Raw genomic sequence first — 14,802 nt, forward strand, 5'->3', positions numbered from 1 at the left:
ATATATATATATAAGCTAAAAGGGGGGTTAACGCAATTTTGCTACTTTTTTAGTAATTTGGTAAATAGTGATATCGTATTATATTTCAAATTTGAATTTTTATCTGTCACTTATCATTTCCGATTACATTTGAAATATTAATATAATGAAATATTGTTCTTCATCTTATTTTAATTATTTTCTTTCGTCATGAGATTTGTGCAGTAAGAGTAAATTAATACTATTAGCAATGCCTGTGATTTCCCGTGAAAAAAGGTTGACTGATAAACGCTAAATATATCGTGGTTACAAAGTCCTCCGAATTCCCATAACAAACCAATACCTCTGGTGGTACTGGATCGAATATTGATCATGCTCTAGCTTAGGTTAAAAATACAATCTGAGAATGGATGGATGGTGTGGGAATGTGTCATCCCTATAAGACAGGTTTTAACGTATAAACGTAGCAGAAGTCAAATTCTTGGCCATAGATGGCGCCACTGAAAAACAAGAAGAGGCATACTCTTCTATCTTAAAATAGGCTTATCAGTAATGACATGTGGCATAAGACAACAACAACAAGCCATGTCGGATAGTGGTATAATTTTCGAAACTGGTAGATCAATTAGTAACCACCTGCCTCCTGAAGCATACCAGCCTGTACACTATTGAGTACTTACGATTAAGTTAGTAATTAAACAGTGGGTAACTAAATACAAACAATGAATAGAATAATAAAAAATATAAGATTTTTAACTTTTACTAATACAGTTGTATTGCAATTCTATAAAGTTTTGTTACTATTTTAAGTAGTAATGTGCAGAGAAATATTTCTTCAAACAAGATTGCTAAATTTAAATAATATATTTTGAGTAGCACAGAGTTCAAAAATGCTTTTTACCTTTATTCATATCAAGTTAAATCAATTGTTTTAACTTGATTTTAAAACTGTTCTTGGACTAAGAGTTTTTTAAATACTATTTTGAATAGTAAACATTATTACAATATTAATTGAAATTTTTAAAACATTCTTAATAATTTAAAATTCTAATGCTTCATATTTTAATTACCTTGACTATAAATAAGATATTAAAAAAGTGTTTACACAATTTAATCACTTGGGAAATTGATTGAAGATAAAATGATAAAAAAGAAAATTTTTTAAAAATATTTTAACTTCTTACCTCAATAATGAATCTCATCTTGAAAAACATTTATAACATTCTTAACGTTCAATATGCGTTGCAATGATATTTGTTTTTGGTTGTTCTAATTTTGAATTATGCTCGTATTTGTAAAAAAAGTAATTTTCTTTTACAAAATAAAGTTCAAATTAATAAAAGTTTATCTTCTGTATTAAGATTAATCTTAGCTTATCATTTATGTAAATAATATAATATTCGGAACATAATTTGGAAAAATACAATAATTTTAAAATAAAAATTTTCTAAAAAAACCAGTTTTGAAAATATTTTGAATTGTAATACACACGGATGCATTATTGATTACTGCATTACAACTGTTCTAAAGTAATACTATGGGGAGAAACTGCATTTAAAGTCGTCTAAAGCATTCAAAATGCACCTCTTATGTTGAAAGCAATTTTTTCACAAATTTTTCTTGAAACACAGATCGGTAATATTTGTCGTTTTACTATGGTAATGATAGATCTTTCAGAATGCTAATACTCTAGAGAAGTAAGAAAAAAATTTAAGATTCTCGCTAAAGCTTTTAAGTTTAAAAAAAATAACAGGTTTAGCTTAGAATATCTTAAATAAAAGCAATTTCAAAGTCAACTTCTACGGATATTTCAGTCTCAATTTTTTGGTATTGACTGAGGGTTTTGAAATGTTTTGTTAATAGAAATAATTTTATTAGGAAATGTTCTGATTAATATTTTTCCAGCCTGATTTGCTTACTAGTTTTATTTTCGCGCTTTCAAACGGAGTTTTAACTCCAAAAAGAAAATGTAGGCTTAATAACTGGAAGGAAAGGAAACTGAAATATTTTTTTTATTGCAAAACAATTTCTAAAACTCACTTGATATAACATTTTTCTTTCTATCATTCAAAGGTAACATTCAACAGGAAAACGTATAAAATATTTTCCATACAATGTTAATATACATACAATAATATTTTACATACAATTTTCGTCATTATGGTAAAATTCATGTAGTTCTCACAATGTGTGAAAATGTTGTGTGCTTATATTTAAGATAGTTACAGAATATATACTCATATCTTCTAAACAATGGAGCTTGACTTAAATTTTTTTCCCATTGTATTTCTGTACTAGATTGTACTCTCTCGGTTCTAAAAATAGACTCCACACCTAGAAAAGAAGTATGGTTAAAATACCAGAATATGGTAAAATTAACCGTATTTCAGGCTCTATGAAAACAGCAAAAAGCTAGATAGTTTCTTTAAAAAAATGATTTTACACTGAGAAAAAATTATCGTCAAAATTTCCTGAAAATGACAAAATTTAATGAGTTTATGAATTTTTGGGAACACCAAAAAGCACTGTAATTTTTACAGAAGCGCTTTGGTAATGAATTCTTTAAAATCAACAGTAAAATACAGTTTTATAATCTAGGATAAAATTCAGTAATTCTCTCATGATATCTTAAAGCATGGATAAAAATTATTTATTCGGTAAATTTAACTTTTCAGTTTTGTATTTTTTGCTAAATGTGTGTTAATAAGAGTTACATTATAGGATACCAGAATTTCCATTAAGTCATTACTCATTACCATATGAAGAGAGAAATTGCCAAATGAATGTTTTAAATACCTTATATATTTTGGTTTCATTACCAGATTGATTGTTTATTTTTTTTTATGAGAAATGTCAGTAGCATACAGTACGGTAATTTTACCAGAATTTGTTTCTCGGTGCGATTTTGAATTTCCATCAGAGTGAAAGCTTCGTCTACTAATTTGATACCTAGCATCCTCAATGTCAATGTTACAGATGTTGAGTGGCTGACTAATTTTTTTTCTTAACAAATAAGACCGACTGGTAAGTAATCGGGCAATTCATATTGTTTTAAATTTTTCTAAGTCATAACCAGGAGATCTTTAAACCAAGAAACCGATAACTTAAGGACAGCGCTTGTCAGACAAGATGTAAATTCCATCGAACACCAGTGTTAAAGAGCCATTTTTAAGTTAAACTTTAAATTTTGTATAACTACGCAAAAAATTATAAGAAATGTTGCAAAACGTTTAAGAAATCTTTTAGAAAAACACCAAATAATGGAATTAAGATAAACATGGAATTAAGTTTTGCTTGAAACCAGATAAATACTTAGTATCTAAATGGAAAACTTAAGAATTAATCTATAAAATCAAAAGTAGCATGTTCTTCTACTATGTGAATCGGGTGTTTATTGTCAGCTATAAAATAAAACACACAGTCAATGTTACATAATACTGCACATGCTATTGAACTTTGCTCTTTTCAAAACATCTTTTCTTTATCTAAAATAAACATTTAAATACTAAAGTAGTTTTTACCGCAATTTTTAAACGATATTTAATCATAGTTTAATTTAATTAGTTAATTAAAACTAAGTCATTAAAAACTTATAGAGCTTCACAGCGAATAAAAAGTTCCCTTCTCCAAAACAATTAAATACAGTTTAAAATAAAAATGTAATTCAAATAAACTTAAATACACATTTTTAGTTGGGTTACTTTTTAAAGGAGAAAATAATGAGTTCGTTCTATTTTTCATTCAAGAAATAAAAGAAACATACATATACAAATAGCTATTTTCAAGTGCCTAATGACTATCTTAATTTTATCATGGACATGATTAAATTCAATTAAGACACGAGTTGTTGAAAATATTCGTCTATTTCATTAAAGTTAAGAGCTAAATAAGGCAGGAAAATATTTAACTGAAGGCAATTTAATATAAAGTTGATATAGCGAAGGCAGGTATTTGTAAATAATTTTCAAAGTTTCGCGAGGTAGAAATAAAATTAAGCTAATGAAGCATAGAAAATATCGCGAAGCTATGTAGCAGAAAAATTTCGATTGGAGAACACAAAATTCCTTTTCAACACCAGAAGGTCAGAGTTTATTGTGGAGAGAACACAAATAAATTGGACGTCGACAAAGAGAACTTGAATGGAGGAATGTTAGAAGGAATGTGCATTGAGATGTAAATTTCATGATATATTGGGATAAAAATAGTGAACCCGTCTCAAGAATCTTAAAATTTACACTATCTTAAAGTTTTTCACAGAGAATGACGTTAAATCCGAATCGAAATTTAAATAATTGAATATATTTACGCGACAACATAATATTTATTTCTTAACAACGTTAAAGAAAATTGCAGCCAGGTTTACAAATGTATCGAAAATGCCAAATTCATTGTGTAATATGTTAAATTTTATTGTACTAGTTAATCATAAATGCATGATTGGTCTTAAAAAGACTTTGAAATTATTATACGCTTAATATACTGTGAAACTAATACGAATATTATAATATGTATAATTGAAATTATTTTTAAAAAAAAGAAGTTTTTTCAGTTACAACTGTTTGAGGTATGATTCTTCTTTAACATGGTAAATAATTGAGTGGTGACTAAAGTTTGCTCTAGTGTCTTAGACGTAACTCTAATCGCAAAAAATCACTTTTAAAAACTCATTTCAATTGAGGTCTGGGGATCTTGGATGCCATATGATTTAGTGTAAATCACTTGATACCCGATCATCCAAGTGAAGCAATGCTAACCCATTGCAGATGTAAATCTAAATTTTACCACAAAAGCTTTCTAACCTTTCCAGTCATGTATTTGCTGAACTAAAGAATTTATTATCTTAAATAATTAGAATCTTAAATTATTTTATTTTATAACCACAGTTGAACAGCTAAAGCAATTATAAGTTTGCCACTATCACTGCTGAACTCACAGCCTTGTAATTTTGAACTCAGCCCAGAAGACAAGGGAATTCCAAGCAACGGAACAAACTAACCTTCGTGGAGGATTTTTTCATGGAACTAACCCATATTTGCGTTACATGAGAAGGAAAACCGCGGAAACATCCTATGGTTCGAAAGACGGCAAGGTGATTAATGATCCGTCAACCATTGAAATATTTTACGTCGGAGATGCGTCCGGAGCGAGCAGAATTGTATCAACCAGCTACCACTGGGATTCCTAGCGAACCAAAGTGGAACTCCCAATGAGGCGAGCCTCAATGGGAGACGAATGCTCTACGCCCTGAGCCACCGCTGCTCGATCTTAAATTACATAACAATACTGTTTGATAAGTTGATAGGATCAGAAATCGTATATTATTTTAAATTATATAATTTACAAACTGCGCAAAAATTATATTTTACAAACGCTGCGAATTAGCGCTTTTCTTTCTTAAGAGAAATTTATTTTTTTATAATTAAACTGCATAATATGTTCACTCAACAAAAATGAATTCCGACCTGTAGAACAACTATATATAAAAACCACAGAGGGTTAAAAGTTAAAACGTAATGAAATAGTTGTATGTTTGAATAAATACATATATCTGTATTCGATAGTTCATCAGTGAATAATAAAAATAATAAATTATTCAATCAATAAAAATAATAAATTATTTATTTAATAGAAAGTCCATGAAAAAACTCAAACAGCTAAATAAAACCTCCTTCAACTAAAATAAAGTATGAATGTAATAATTTCACTTTTACTGTAATTAGAACTGAATATTGTGATTTCTGAATGGAGTTTTAAGAGCTTTATTGTAATTAAAGTTATCTTAAGGAGATGCCTTAAGATGCTATTTCGAACATCTTCATTAACGTTACGTCAAATCCTTTTAATAGAATATAATAAGTGGTCAGAAATGAATTCAGTGTAGTATTGTAATGAACTTGAAAACAATTACTGAACTCTTAATGACCTTAATTCTGTAGAAAATGTAATCGCTTTACCAATGCGTAATAAGTTTCATAATGCAATGCAATTAGGTTTGGTGGTGCTCTACTCTTTGTAAAGGATAACGTTTTCCTTTCGCGAATAAACACGTTATGCATCATTTTAAAACTATACTAGAGCTAGGAGCGTACAATTAAAATGAAGTACTTTTTCTGCCCATAATCATGGAAGAAATAATGAATAAATCATATATTCTGGACTAAAATATTCTGAAGTAAAATGTTGTATTTGCTTTGGAAAAATAAATAGGATTACAATTTTAAATTCATTTGTTGGNTTTTGACCCTGGGATATCATATATATAATGTTGAAATTCAGAAATTATATAAAAAGTAGGGTTATTAAAAAAAATTGAGTTTTTCAAACTACTGCAGTTGTTAGAATTATTTTTGCCAAAATGAACACGGAAATGATTAACATAAAAATTAAAGAAAGTAATAAAAATAGCTAAGGTAAAGAATATTCTGAAAAATGAAAATAAAAAAATTCTTTTGAATAAAGGTTTTGTAAATCCATTGTTTTACAAGCAAATAGTTAAATATTAACATATGATTGATAAAACCAAATATGCAGTCGTCAAAATACACTGTTTCTTTATATTTCTAGTTTTTTCCCAAAAAGGCCAGCGAGGAAACGAGTACTAACATACTTTCAAAAAACAATTAATTTACCCACAAAATATTGCTATTTTTAGAGTTGAATAATTTTGAATTAATTAAAAAAATTGGCGCTAACGAACTAATTTATAATTCAAATAAAAATTTAAGCTATTATATTCTTGGAGCTGCATAGGAAAAGAACTTTATGGACCCTGTTATCTCCAAATTTCCACTACATTATTCATTAAATTATTTTTTTTCATATTTCGAAATATGTAACATAAATTTCAATAATGTCATATAAAAAGTTACACTCAGGACAACGAAGGAAGAAAACCCGAGGAGATATTATAAAGAGATATTTTATTTTCAGATATATGTATATAAGTGCTACAAGGGATACTTTATTACCATATAGGAAGCTTGCAGAAACGCTACGTATCAGATAGTTATGTTTACCTTAAAATTGAAACTATTGTTTCACTTATGTATTGCAGTTCTTTATACAATTTGAGTGTGTAGATACACTCATTAAGTATGCACTGTTAGAAATTTCTAAAAAAAACTGTTAAATAACAATTTATTTAATTGTTTCTTTTTACCATATTTAAACAAAACAGTCAAATAACCATAAATTAGATAATATTCAAAATGTTTACTGTATGAAAAACCATTTATTAACTGCTTTCACCTAATACGGTAACCTAATACGGTTAAATAACCAGAATTTTATCACATCAACTAGGCCCACCTAATGAAGTTACTTAGTTCCTTGCAGATGGGTACGTATATTAGCCGAGAGAGCTAATCTACAGACAGAACCGAAGTTCGAGTCCCAACGCTGACACCACAATCTTTCCGCAATTCCCTTCAACACTTCAAGATTTTCCAATGTCCTGCACTCCCCAATTTTTGACCCTGGGATATCAGAATACGATACTCTCATTCACGTAGAAATGACGGCAACATAAAGCTGCTAAGCTATGTCCTAAGTCAAGTTAAAAATCCTCATTTCACAGTTTTGAAATCAGGTTAGTTGCAAATGGTTAAAAAAAGTTGTATAGTTTTGTATTCTTATTTTTTTTAACCATACTGACCATAAATGACATTTTTGACCATAAATGGTTTCTAAATCGTAAAGATAAAAAATGTTCCTTGCGTAAACTTTACAGTCAGTTGAATAGACTGACTGATGTCGGTTATTTTACCAGAATTTTAGAATGAAAATTATAACAATTTGATATTAAAATACATCATTACATAAAGAGTTTTTTTTTTTAATCATACATTGAAAAAAAGCATTTGTCAAATGTGAGAAAAACAGAAGATTGTTTTTAAACCGCTGACTAAAGACAGAATTGCATTTCAAAATGCGAAAAGCATTTTTCTACTCAGATGGAGTATTAAAGTATACTCAAAACTAATATTCAGCTAATAGTAAAATGAAATGGAAAAAAAAAATGTTATAAGAAATTTTATATTTTTTTAAAGAAAAATCTGTTATTTGGCAATACTTTATTATTTTTTTGTTTCATAATGATGACATTTGGAAAACATGATTCAGTTTGTTCCTTACTGTTAAACTCACCATTTAAATAAAATATGTAAAAGCATAGGTAATAAATCTGTAAAGCTGATTTCAGTTATTACTCAAGAGAACACGATTGTATTTTAAATCATTTAAAACAATGTGCAACAATTCCAAGCTATCTTTTGAATCAAAATTAATAAAACAATTCTTCAAAGCGATTTATTGTTTATTATAAAAATTCGAAGCTATCTTCAATTAGTTATAATGGGCAAAATAAATAAAAGAAATTGTGAAAGAATTAATGAAATTTTCAACTTACGTAGACATTAAAAAGTCTTGAAGTATTTAATATCATTAGCTTCAAACTAATTCTAAAAGAATTCTTTAACTTCTCAAATCTCTTCCACATTTTATCAATAGTTAAGCATAGAAAAGTTCGTTTGCAGCTACATGAGGCTTGAAATATCGTTTTCATGATTTTTGTGGATATCTTTCGCAACATTATGAAATATCGTTTTCAATTTTATCATAAAAAATAACCAGTTTGTTTATTAGAAGTATTACGAATAAAAGTATTGTTGAACTATTTTGCAATTTTTTTCATAATTTATGATGTTACTCTAGTCTTTTATTTTCCACAGCGAGATAAAAATGCATTTTCTTCTAATTTTTAAAGTTTAAATAATAAAAAAATACAAATAAATTTTTTAATCCAATTTCTTTTCATAGATTTAACAGTAAAATATTTTGAATAATAATTAACAGTTTAATAAGTATACTGCCGTAGATTGGGATATTCTCAACTCAAGCAGAAGCAGACCACTGATACACAACCATCTGACGCCTCGGATGCGTTGAGCACGCTCACGGAAAGTATCATTAGAATTTTTCCTACATTTGTTTGTGGTATTATAAAATTCCCTTTAGACAAACTTTGTTGCAGAAAAGTTTAAATCTGGATTCGTTTGTTTAGAATCAAACCCATCATCTCGTTTTCAAGAATGCTTTGTTAATCGATTTCCTTCATTATTTTTCAAGTTTTAAATAAATTATGAATATATTCGGACTAATAAAAATATAGTTGCTTTGAGTAGTGAACATCGATTATCTTATTCTGGGTACTCTATATTGTTAACGAAATTTTCAGAAGAAAAGCATCTTGTGTGTTCGAAATTTGCTCAGCATTGATAGTATATTATTATCAACACTTTTTGTCATCAAGAAAACAAAATTTTAAATAATTAATATATTACTGAATAGAACTGAATTACTGAATCATATACTGAATAGGACTTTCGACTTGTGTACTTGCCTATATCGTATTTAACCATTTGACAATTAAATCTTTTCGAAATTTTAAGGAAAATTAGAGGGAATTTCAAACTGAAAGAATAATAAAGTGAGATTGTTTTTATTAAGAATCATGAATGATTAGATATTGATTAGTTACTGATCTTAATATAGTGCTATTACTAATAAAAAGTATTGGATTCGTTGCATGTTGACAATAAATATCATTATTTACTTTATCTGATTTCTTCAAATATTGAAAGCAAATTTTAGTTGAAGGGATTTTTATTTGTTTATAAAATTTATTTTCATGTAACAGAATTTCAAAGCATATGAAAGATATATTTATCTTTTTAGCACGTTTTTAATGGAGTTTTACTTGGTAGTGTTATGAAGTATTATAAAATCATAACATTATAAAATATTTAAAATTAGTGATCAGGAACTTCATGATACGAGGAAAACCTTTTGTACAGCTCATGTACAGAGCGAGAAAAAAAGGACCACCCTGAATAACTTTCGATCAAGAATTCGCCGATTTTCAAGTTCTAGGACTCGATCTTAAGGGCTCAAGGAGGTGACATCAAATATNGTTTAACGTCCCAGCAGTTTCGATCGATTTTTTGTGATAAAGACATTTCTCGTGTTTAGAAAATCGCTCTACAGCATTTTTCCAGTTGTCAAATTTTACATTGCACAGTTGGCCTAAAGGTTGCTTTCCAGAACCGGCACCACTTGGGGCGAAAAGTACACAAAATTTGCAAAAAGCACAGCAAGCCACAAAAGCATATGCAAGCCATTTCCAGCGATAAAGCCATTTGTACTGAAATTTCAATTTTCTTTTTCCTTTTTCAGGAAAAACAAATGCTGGATTGGGTTCCCAAACATTTTTAAGTATATCCAGTTTTTTATCCTCGCATGTATTACCTTCTGAAAAAAGTCCAATGTCATATGGGTGGGAAGTAACACTTTGAGGGCCGCTTTCACATTCATGAGATTCTGTTACGCTAGAAACGTTTCTTCAACGGAAGTATCGCATTTCTGTTCAACAGAAAAACTTACATTGGTACTAGATGCTGTCACCTCACTAATTTCAGGTCGTGATTTTTTCTCAAAGTAATTAAAAATTGTTAAATTCTTGCGTTTAGACATCCTAAAGATCCAAAAACAGCAAAAATATATACATATATATTGGCACATAAATATCCACTAAGCTACGATCTCAAAGTTTCGAGCTGGAATGAATAACTTCAACGAGCACAGAGTCTCCAAAACAAAACAGATTTTGAAACAAGCTCCGAAGGACAAGCGGCAGAGATAACTCTTAGTCTGACTAAAATCGAAAATAAATCTAACCCCCTTTCATATAATATTTTTTAACCGCATCTACAAAATTCTCGAATTGTCTCAAAGACGACAGAACGTCTAGGATTCCAGACCTCGCGAATGCCAGCCAGTCTCGAAAACTATCGCGACTGGGAGGTCAGAAAGGAACCAGTGATCGGGGCTCGTCCGTAACAGTATCACGTGAATTTGGTTTCAAAAATACAACCCTATTATAGTAAATGTTTTATCAGTATTCTGAGACATACCGTGAGAAAAAAAAAAGTAGGCATAAGGCAAATAAAAATATATAGTCTTAAAAAATAATAACCCGCATAATTTCCACTAAAATTTTTATTTTTGTCTGTAATATTTTGTAAATTCACTTTGACTGAGCTCAAGGGGGGGGGGTAACCCCCCCCCTTGCGTACGCCCCTGCAAGGAGGTGACATCAAATATGCTAATTAATTAGTGCAGACGATATTTGAGGTTACAAAATCATACACAGCAAGGTACTTTCTCTGAATAAACATACTTCTTTTTCAGCGGATTCAGATTTCTGACGTTCAAGGTATTGGGGGTAGTCGCAATCTAGAAAATATGGTCCCAATAGTTTCGTCTAAAGAGCCCTCAAAAGTTTGGACCCCTGAATGTTAATTTTACTTTTTGCGTATTTTGCTATATCTCAAGAACTTTTTAAGCCAGTTGAAAAACTATTTGACACAATTATTAAAATTCGTTTATCTAAATAAAATTCCACTCAAAAAATAACTTTTAGTAAATATTTCTTATTGTTTATTATTTTATTTATAAATGATAAAAAAATTAATTGTGAGGTATAAAATTTTTTGCTCCATTTCAAAGATTGTAATTTTATCTGGCAAAATACAAAGGGGTTTTAAGCCAAATCGGAGGAATAGTTCCTGAAAAATCACATTTTAAGTATATGACTTTTTCAAAATTCAAATTCTCAGGAACTATTTGACCCATATGACTCAAATTTTGTATTTTGTCACATAAAATTGCAATTTCTAAAACAATGCAAAAAAATTTTCTACCTCACATTTCTAAAAGTTTTTGACCATTCTTAAATAAAATAATGAAAAAATATATAAATACTTACTAAAAGTTACTATTTGTATGGAATTTTATAACTGCCTGTAAAAATTTTTCAATTCGCTTAAAATTTTCTAGATACATAGCAAATTCTAGAGATATAGATCACGCAAAACTAAAATTAACATAAGGGGGTTCAAACTTTGGAGCGCTCTCCTGATCAAACTATTGGAACCATATTTCCAAGATTGCTGTTACTCCTATATTTAAAAGATCAGAAATCCCAATTCATCGTAAAAAAGATTTCGTAACTTAATATATGCACACTGTACATAGTTCTCGTTTCTACAAACTTAAAATATATCGATCTTAATATCTAGGAAAGAAGGTAGAAATAAAATGTTCTTTAAAATTCATTTATTAAAAGAGAGGTAATTTTTAAGACCTTTTTGTTAACACTATTTAGTCAATAACCCTTAAGTTTTATTTTGTTATCTTCCAAGGATTAATTGGTGAAGTGTTTTTTTTATTTCGATAAGAATTTTGTTTGAAAAATTATAAGTGAAAAATTTTTGAGGATGACTTAAAAAAGTAATCACCAAGTTTTGGTAATTTCCATACAATAGCCTGCGAAAAAATAAAACATCAGAGGGAGACTAACTAGAAAAGTATAACTCGTAGTCATCCTCGGGGTTAAACTTTGCATAAATTTAAGAGAAATTGTATGTTTTAAATCACTTCTTAATTTTTGATGACTGTATTTGGCAAGTACAGTTACAATTGCAGAAGTAATCTTTTTTGCTTTTTAACTGTCTAAATTTGCATTTTTGGAAACTTAAATGCTAAGCAATCGACTTTAAACTTTTACATTTTTGCTTGAGGCTCAGACGCGACTTTGAAAATGCAAAATAGCAGAAAAAGAATTTTTCACCATCGAATACTGTTAACATAATTTTTCTAGTTTTTGCCTAATAGTTTTATCCAAATGTTTTGCTGGATTGGTGTTTCATGACACCTTGCTTTTTAATAAATTTAGTTTATTAAACTGTCACTAATGATTGTCACTGAACAAGTTGAAGACTGGTTCACCTTGGCACTTTCAACTTATTTTATCAAACATGCTGCATCAATTTTTTCTCTGAAATTTTTGAACTGAATGAATTTGTAATGTAATAGTTAAACTCGGTAAGTTGGAACTAGGACCAAACAGCATAATTATATTTATTTCATTTAACTCACAGATCATTAATTATTTTGATTCCTAGATCGTTAATTATTTCCTCAATGCAATTTAATAGATCATTAAATCACTCAAATCGACGTTAAATTAAGTCATTTTGATCCCTAGAGACTAAGTCTAAAAGCAATGCTATATATGCTATCTTTACTATACTCTTTGAAGTGATAAAACGGTTAACAGAAGTAAGCAAACCATCATGACCCTTGGAAATACTTTTAGCTGATTGGTATCAAGGTTTGAGCAATCAACATTAATCTATATAGTGGAAAATGTGAAAATAATCATGAACACGAAATTTAACGCGAAGTAATAAAAGTAGGCAACGTGGGCGAAAAAGCAGAGAACCTTTATGTTTACTTCCGTAATCAGTTTGCCCTGAAAAGAGTATAGAATTTTTTAACTTATAAAATTTTCATGTATATATCATTGTTGACAAGAATTAGGCATTGTTAGGAATAAATAGCAAACTTCTAACTTTACTATCGCTATCTATTGTCACTGAACAGATTATAGAATTTGCTTGAATTATAGAATTTGCAAGAATTTGCCTCAATAAAAATTTATCATATAGTTTGTTTTATATTGTTTTATCAGCAACTAGATACCAGAATGGTCTATGTGAGGAGTCTAAAATTAGTAAACCGGATATTTCCATATTGATACCTGTTTGTGCCAGCTATAATTTCCAAACGGAATAATACTAACAAAACTTATCTTTAAAATATGTAGTTATTTGACAAGACTTTTCATATAAAAAAGAGTGGGGAGAGTGTATCCTTCGGGGAGGTTTTCTTCACGTGTCCCTCACATATTTTAAGTCATATATAAACATAGTGGGCATGATGGTTATTTAAATCAGTGGTTTTCTTTCGTTTTAACACTTTTCTCTCTCTTTTTTTACTTATTCTATATTTTTCCCAGTTCATGAGCTGTAAGAAGTGAGTCACTGCCTAAAGATTTGTATTTTTTTAGTAGATTTTCCCAATATACATGTTTCTTTATCGTCAGATTTCTTTGTCTATAGATCCATCACAAAATCTACGTACTATCTTTACATAATATTATTGGAAAATATAGTCTTTAAAGTATCCTTCGACTTTAACAGTTAATTATGCTGGAAATTAGTCAATAGCAGTACTTTGTTTTCTTTCAGTGTGATATCACGACTGGTTCTTCAAAATAATTTGCCTGACTTAAAAACCGTTTGCACAGTATGGCGGAATGGTACAACTGTTCTTGCGCTTCCTTGCCACACAGGTTTTTCGGTCAAATTAAAGAATGAGTATTTTTATATATTTTGCTTGAAAGTTACCAGGTAAAGTTAAGTTACCAGGAAAAGAATCGAGTGATGGCAGTTGTAACTAATATTTTGTTTAAAAAAACAGTTAGAAATTTTGAAAAGTCTTGATTCATAGTGTGGTTTAAATTTACTACAAACTTAATCGGGTGCCAAGTTCAACAATATAATCTTGTGAATAAAACTTTCTTGAACAAGTTCAGCTTAACATGGAAGCAATAGATTTCCAGTATATTATGGTTTAAGGCATCGAAATTGTGGTTGACATTAAACTGATTTTCTGACAGAGTACTGAATCAAATAAATTAAAACTGCGCATACTATGGTTAAATAGGATCATAACAAACTGAAGTTTAGAAGGCCTTAAAAAAATCCGAAAAATTGAACAACATTTTGCTAATAAGAATTAGAAGAACAACTCTTAGCAGCAAGCAGTATACGATAAAACTGTGATAAATGCAAGATTGCGTTAAACTTTACATTGAAGTAGGTAGTCACACCTTTTGCTTGTTGCACATGACTGATTTTG

The 14,802-nt window shown here is 29.1% G+C and overlaps 1 protein-coding gene across 2 annotated transcripts in view; it reads right to left on the reverse strand.

The window, feature by feature from the left end:
* The window catches only part of LOC107436844 (cGMP-inhibited 3',5'-cyclic phosphodiesterase 3A), a 286,371-nt gene that overhangs the window by 144,267 nt on the left and 127,302 nt on the right, over positions 1-14,802 (reverse strand). The window lies entirely within an intron of this gene.

Source organism: Parasteatoda tepidariorum, chromosome 3 (genome assembly GCF_043381705.1).
Source record: "Parasteatoda tepidariorum isolate YZ-2023 chromosome 3, CAS_Ptep_4.0, whole genome shotgun sequence".
In the NCBI taxonomy this organism is placed as follows: domain Eukaryota; kingdom Metazoa; phylum Arthropoda; class Arachnida; order Araneae; family Theridiidae; genus Parasteatoda; species Parasteatoda tepidariorum.